The sequence below is a fragment of the Chrysochloris asiatica genome, unplaced genomic scaffold, assembly GCF_000296735.1.
Source record: "Chrysochloris asiatica unplaced genomic scaffold, ChrAsi1.0 scaffold00072, whole genome shotgun sequence".
Classification (NCBI taxonomy): Eukaryota; Metazoa; Chordata; class Mammalia; order Afrosoricida; family Chrysochloridae; genus Chrysochloris; species Chrysochloris asiatica.
In genome coordinates, this window is record NW_006408590.1 from 9,532,732 (window position 1) to 9,540,664 (window position 7,933).

Here is a 7,933-nt window from a genome sequence, read left to right on the forward strand (position 1 = left end):
AATATGATGAAAGAATACAACCCTGGCACACACCTTTCCTAATTTTAAACCATTAAGTGTCCCCTTGTTCTTTTCAAATGACTGCTTCATGGTCTACGTACAGGTTCCTCGTGAGCACAATTAAGTGTTCTAGAATACCTATTCTTTGAAATGTTATCCATAGCTTGTCATGATCCTTACAGTCAAAAGGCTATGCACAGTCAATAAAGCATAGGCAAACATCTTACTGGTATTCTCTGCTTTCACCAAAATTCACCTCATTCCACGTCCTCGTCTGAATCCAATTGAACCTCGGACAGTTCCCTGTCAATGTAGCTGATTTTGAATTACCTTTAGCAAAATTTTACTAAAATATGCCTGTGATATGAATGATATTTTCCAATTATTTCCATATTCTGTTGTGGAGCACACCTCTCTTTGGAATGGGCACAAATATGGATCTCTTCCAATCAGTTGACCAGATAGCTGTCTTCCAAATTTCTTGGCATAGATAAATGAGTACCTCCAGTGTTGCATTAGTTTGTTGAAATATTTCAAATTGTATTCTATCAATCCTGGAGCCTTGTTCTTTGCCAGTGCCTTCAGTGTACTTTGGACTTCTTTCTTCAGTACCATTGACTAGTGATCGTATGCTACCTGTCAAAATGGTTGAACATTGACAAGTTCCTTTTGGTACAGTGATTCTGTGTATTTTTTCCATCTTCTTTGGATGCTTTCTGCATCATTCCATATTTTATTCATAGAATCCTTCAATACTGCAAGTCAAAGCTTGAATTTTTTTTCTTCAGTTTTTTCAGCTTGAGAAATGCTAAGCATGCTCTTCCCTTTTGGGGTTGTAAATCTAGGTTTTTGTACATTTCATTATAATACTTAACTTTGTGTTCTTGACTTGCCCTTTGAAACTTTCTGTTCATCTCTTTTACCTCCTTGCTTCTTGCATTTGCTTTAGCATCTCTTCTATTCTGGAGAGCAAGTTTCAGAGTCTCTTCTGACATTCATTTAGATCTTTTCCTTTTTTCTTGTCTTCTTAATTACTATTTGCTTTCTTCCTGTATGATGCTCTTGATGTCATCCCACAACTCTTCTGGTCATCAGTCATTAGTATCTAATGCATCAAATCTGCCCTTGAGATGGTTGCTAAAGTCAGGTGGAATATGTTCAAGGTCATAATTTGGTTATCATGGAGTTGTTTTAATTTTCTTAACTTCAGCTTGAACTTGCATATGAGCAATTGGTTTGTTTCACAGTCTGCCCCTGGCCTTGTTTTGGTTGATGATATAGAGCTTTTCCACTATCTCTTTCCACAGATGTAGTCAATTTGATTTTTTGTATATTTCATCTGGTGAGGTCCATGTGTATAGTCATCTATTTTGTAGTTCAAAAAGGTATTTGCCATGAAAAAGTAATTGGTCTTGCAAAATTCTATCATGCAATCTCCAACATCATTTTTATCACCAAGGCCATATTTTTCAAATACTGATCCTTCCTCTTTATTTTCAACTTTTACCTTCCAGTCGCCAGTAATTGTTAATACATCTTGATTGCATGTTTGATCAATTTCAGACAAAATTGGTAGAATTCTTCAATTTCATCATCACTAGCTTTAGTGGTCGGTGCGTAAATTTGAATTATAGTGATGTTAACTGGTCTTCCTTGTAGGCATATGGATATTATCCTATTGCAGATAGCATTGTACTTCAAGATAGACCTTGAAATGTTCTTTCTGATGGTGAATGTGATGCCATACCTCTTCAATTTGTCATTCCTGGCATAATAAACCTTGTGACTGTTAGATCATATGGCCAATACCAGTCCATTTCTGCTCACTAATGCCTAGGAAATTGATCATTATGCATTCCATTTTATTTTTTGAAACTTCCAATTTTCCTAAATTCATACTTCACACATTCCAGTTTCTGATCATTAATAGATGTTTACAGTTGTTTCTCCTTATTTTGAGTTGTGCCCCATCAGCAAATAAAGGTCCCACAAGCTTTACTCCATCGAGTCTTCACTGTCAACTCTACTTTGAGCAGGCAGCTCTTCCCCAGTCATATTTTGAGTCATTTCCAAGTGGAAGGGCTCATCTTCCACCAGTATATCTGACAATATTCTGGCACTATTCATAATATTTCAATGTTTAATATTCTGGTGCTATCTGACATTGTTCTACTGAGGTTCATAAGGTTTACAGTGGCTAATTGTTGAGAAGTAGTCACCTGTCCTTCTTCCTAATCTGTCTTAGTTTTGAAGCTCAGTTGAAACCTGCCCATCATGAGGGATCCTATTGATACCAGTGACATAGCTTTGAGCATCACAGCAACACACAAGTCACCACAGTATAAAAGACTGACAGATGAATAGTGGTTGTTTTCATGTTTAATTATACTATAATTAAAGGATTCCTGGTATGGTGCTGTGGGATAAAGCACTGGACCACAAGATCAGTTTGAACCACAAGGTCGGCAGTTCAAATTCACCACCTACTTCTTGGAAACACTGTACAGGGTCAGTATGAGTCGGAACCAACTTGATGGCACTTAACAACAACAACATAATTAAAGGGTTCTGTCTTATTAAAAACAAAAAAACAAAAAACAAATCCATTGACATTAAATTCATTTCATAGTAACTTTATGAGGGTTCCAAGTTATAAATCTTCACAAAATCAGACAGCCACACTTTTCTCCCATGAAGTGCCTAGTAGGTCCAAGCCACTAACTTTTTAGGTAGCAACTGTACAACACTGTGTTACCATAGATTCTCTACTCAATTTCTCCCTCACATGTTACAGATGAACAATCTGAGGATCAGTTCAACCAAGTGATTTGCTTCATGCCTCAAAGGGAGCAAATGGGGGACCATGGCCAGAATTCAGATCTTCTAGGTCCTTGTGTTATATTGTTACTGCTTCCATTTATGATCTTGTATTTATTCATTGAAACAAAATCACAGCACAGTGACTACTGTGTCAATCCATTCTGTTAATGGCTTTTCAAGAAAAATTGACTTCTGGTTTCTACCACCTACTTATAGTGACAGTTAGTCTAGGAACTGTGACACCATCCCTGACTTTTGAAAGCCTCCAATCACAGAATAAAGTTATCCTTTTTCTTTCAACTTGCTTTGGTATTATAAAGTTGCTTTCATTATTTACCACTGTTATAATGCTCTAAAGTTGCAATCAATACTATAACTTCATCTTTGCCTTTGTTACTGAATTTCATTTTTTCCTAGTAGTTCTTCTAGAATCACTAACTAGAGGGTAGCCACATATTAACTGGGGTGAAAGAAAGGCAATATATAATAAGGGGTTTGTTATTGTTGTTATGTGCTGTTGAGTCAGTTATGACTCACAGCGATCCTGTATAGGGTTTCCAAGGAGCAGCTGGTGGATTTGAACTGCTGACCTTGTGATCCGAAGTCCGGTACTGATCTTGCAGTGCCACACCAGGAGTCCATAATAATGATCAGGTTTATGGGTCTGATAGAGAGTGGTGCAACTCCCAAGACTCTGGTTAGTCACCCTTCAGAACTGGAACTGAACTCGCCCCTGCAGCTCAATTTTCAGCCAAACTCTAGACAGATCTCTAAGGTGAACAAAAGCCCTAGGGAGGTATGCACTTCTTAGAACAATTCACCATTCAATATTAAATGGGTAGTGTTTGCCCACGGACAAAGTTCAGAAGGCAGGAAGTAAGGTTAGGAAAGGAGGAGAAATGGAAGTAAGAAACACAAGGTAGAAATCAGATGAGTGATGCTACTTAATGGAGATTACAATGAATGACATGAAGCAAAATGTGTACGAACCATTGAATGGAAAACAGATTTGCTCTGTAAACCTTCACCCAATTCCTTTTCACATGTGTAGCATTGTTCTTGGGGAATCCGTTGTTAAACAAACTGAATTTTTGAAAATGACAACTGTTTGAGATAGGCTGGCTTGAAAAATAACCAGTTAAAGTCTCAAATTCTGAACAAAGAAGTGTGTATCTCTACTATACAAACAAGTTAGTCAACAAATTCACTCTAGTAAAATAAATAGAAACCCAACCCAAACCAAACTCACTGCTGTTGAGGTAAATTCCAAATCATTGTGATGGTACAGGACACAGTAAAACTGCCCCATAGGGTTTCCAAGGCTTTATAGGAGCAGACTGCCACATCCTTCTCAAGTGGAAATAGCTGGTTGGTTTGAACAGGGAACCTTTCAGCTAATAACCAAGCACTAAAACACTGCGTCATCAGGGCTCCAAAATAAGCATGTTGTTATTGTTATCACGTGTCGATGAGTCTTTTCCGACTCATAGGAACTCTGAGTAGGGTTTCCAAAGCAGTAAATCTTTGTGGGAGCAGAAAGCCTCATTTTTCTCCTGTGGAGTGACGGGAGGACTTCAACTGCCGACCTTGTGTTTAGTTGCCTAGTGCTTATCCTACAGAGCCATATGTTGTTATGTTGTTAAGTGCCGTTGAGTCGATTCCGACCCATAGTGACCCTGTACAGGGTTTCCGAGGGTGTAAATCTTTACGGGAGTAGAAAGCCTCATCTTTCTCCCGCAGAGCAGCTGGTAGTTTCGAACCGCTGACCTTAAGGTTCGCAGCCCGATTCGTAACCACTATGCTACCAGAGCTCCATAGGCTTTAATTATTCAATATCTCAATGCAGGTTGAAAAATATATTTTAAAGAAGACTCAAAGAAACGTTGATTTCTATATGCTACAGTGATATATGTTTGCCATTAACTATTTTTATTTTTTGTTAAGCGTCAGGATACAGACTTAATTACAAGTAATTAATGACCCAACCAGTGTGCCACAAGAAACACTTAATTTCTTTTGGTATTTGTAACAAGTCAACAAAACATTCCACTATTTCACTGGTGAATAGTTCTAACAATTATTTGCTGTGAAAATAATAGTGTTAACAATTGAGGGTAGAAGATAGAATTGCATGTTATTTATCTTGAGGGTAACAGTCTATGTTTTTAACTTTAAGAAGCTATCCTGTATAGTGATAGTGAAGCTTGAGATGTGGAAAATCATAAGCTGAATAAAATCTTAACCTCAGGAAAACGGTGCTTTCTTCAGGGACCATCACAGAGAGAGACTTTTCCATTTGCAGTTTTCCCTGGGTCATCCAGACTGGCTCTCAGAGCCCATAGCATCAGAATGTCCTGTAGAAACTGCTGCTCCACTGTCCGTTTCCTCCCTGCCTCCTCACCCCAGCAGAAATGTCATTCTTTGTTTAAAAGGACTTACTTATGGAGTCCTGATGTGGCATTGAGGGTTAATGCGTCAGACTTCAAAGCCGTTTGAACTGCAAGGTCGGTGGTTCAAGCTCACCAGCTGCTCCTCAGAAACCCTATACTGGGTTGCTATGGGTCGGAACCAACTTGATGGCACTTTGCAACAACAACAACCTATGAAAGGAAACCTTCAGGTCTTCTTCAGAAAAGATAGATCAGTAATTAGCAACTTGGAATGACCAGTAAAATGAAAACAATTTGGAAGTTCAGTTTAGAATTGCTCTCTTTTTCATTTGTCAGTTATGAGCATAAAGAAGAAAAATACTATCACTTTCAATCATCATCAGATATAAAAGAAAGGAAATTTTGCCATTGAAAATGGAAGAATGTTCTTCAGTTCTAAGAAGGTATTGGTGAAAACAAACACGCACAATTTTTTTTTTCTTGGCGTTGGGTAAAAATTTTGTCATGGATTGGAGTTTAGACTAGCATTTAGTAGTCCAAACTTGTTGCTAAGTGATTTTTTTCATCAAAAAGATGAACTCCCTTTTAATTTTATTGTGGTGACTATATCTGTAATAAAACATTTTGTCATTTTAACATTCTCCACAAATATATTTTAGTAACATTAATTATGTTTATCATGTTCAACCTCACAATTATTCATTTCCAACTTTTTTTCATCAAAGATGGGCTCTAGAAGTCCTTTGGTGCTGGTGGTTACGTGTGGTGGAGTTGGTTCCAACTTATAGTGACCCTGTATAGGGTTTGAGAGGTGGTAAATCTTTCTGGGAGCAAAAAGCTTCATCTTTCTCCCACAGACTGGCTCATAGTTTCTAACTGTTGACTTTGAGGTTAGCAACCTGACTCATAACCACTATGTTACCAGAGTTCCTTATGAAGTCTTTTGTTGTTGTTAAGTGTCTTCCAGTTGGTTCCAACTCACAGGGACCCTGTATAGGGTTTCTGAGGAGCAGCTGGTAAGTGTGAACCACCAACCTTGTGGTTAAAACCGACTTTTCAGTCCAGTGCATTATCCCACAGCACCACACCAGGACTCCCATTAGCTAGGGAACCTCATCTTATGTGCTATTCTACAATGGGGCAGGACACTGGTGTGGTTAGGAACTTTGAGGCTTGGATTAGAATCACAGTTCCACCACATCATTAGGAAAGAATTTTCCTTCTCTATGCGTATATCTTGTGGAGTTGTTGGATAAGCACTGGATTGCAAGGTTGGTGGTTCAAACTCACCAGCTGCCTCCCGGAATCCCTATACAGGGTTGCTATGAGTTGGAACTCACTTGATGGCACTTAACAGCAACAACAAATGGCTGTATCTAGAGTCCTGGTGTGGTGCTTAGGTAAAGCACTGGACCGCAAGTTTGGTTTGAACCACAAAATTGGCAGTTCAAACCCACCAGCTGCTCCTTGGAAACCATATATACAGGGTTGCTATGTGTTAGAAATTACTCGATGGCAGTTAATACCAGCAATGCTTGTATTTGGGGTCCTGGAGTAGTGCTGTAAGATAAGTACTAGACTTCTATCTAGAAAGTTGTTGGTTCAAACCCACCAGCTACTCCTTGGAAACCCAAAATAGGGTTGCTATGAGTCAGAATTGACTCAACAATACTTAGCAGAAAATCAAAATGCCTGAAAAAAAAAACTAAAAAAACATTCCTGATGTGCAGAGTGAAGTGTGATGAAGATAAAGATGGTGGTGGCCAGGGCAGGGTCCTGGGAGGACAATGACTGCAAAGGGCAGCCTGGAACGTGGTACCATTAGATAGACAGACAGCGTCCCACATTACCAATGACGTGCTTCCTGGCTCCTATCCCAAGACCCCAGGAGAACAAGCTGCTGCTGCCAAGAAGTATAATATGCGAGTAGAAGACTACGAGTGGAACCCGGATGATGGCATGGGGTATGGTGACTACCCGAAGCCCCCTGATCACTCACAGCAAGAGAGAGATCCGTGGTATAACTGGGACCGCATGGACCTGAGGTTGAACTGGGGTGGATCACTCCATTGGGACCTTGACATGTACATATGGAACCGTGTGGACACATCGCCCACACCTGTTTCTTGGGATGTCATGTGTATGCATCTCTTTGGCTTCCTGGGCTTCATGCTGTTCATGTTCTGGGCCAGGGTGAAGTACTCCAGCTATGAGCAGGTGGGGCCCAGCAGTATCCTTACAATGATCTGTACCTGGAACGAGGTGGTGAGCATCCTACCAAAGAGCATGAGCCAGTGGTTCACTATAAGGTATGTGGAGGGATCCTGGATTCTTGTGTCCCCTAACTAGGACACTCTGATTCCTAGAGATTAAGCTAAATGAAATCCTTAATAAAATTTAGTGCTGTGAAAAAAAGAAAAGAAAAGAAAAAAGCCTGAAATATGAGAATAAGAATTAGTATCTTCTGGTTGACTGTCTTTTGAATCTTGGTTTCCCTTGCCTACTATTGTAAAATAGACACTTGAGAGGGAGAGAAAGGAATAGGCAGAAATAACACCATAGAAAGCTTGTAAGTTAGTCTTCATCCTATAACTGATTGGAATACTTAAAATGGGACTAGACCTTGCCCAGTGAAGGAGGATTCCTGCGGAGCCTTTGCATTGCATAAGACCATAGGTGGAATCCTGATCCCATCCAGAATATTCTGAGGTGGGAAATTTGCA

General features: G+C 39.5%; 1 pseudogene; it reads left to right on the forward strand.

The window, feature by feature from the left end:
* Window positions 1-6,576: 6,576 nt before the first annotated feature.
* LOC102837600 lies at window positions 6,577-7,555 on the forward strand (annotated as a pseudogene).
* The last annotated feature ends 378 nt before the right edge of the window (window positions 7,556-7,933 follow it).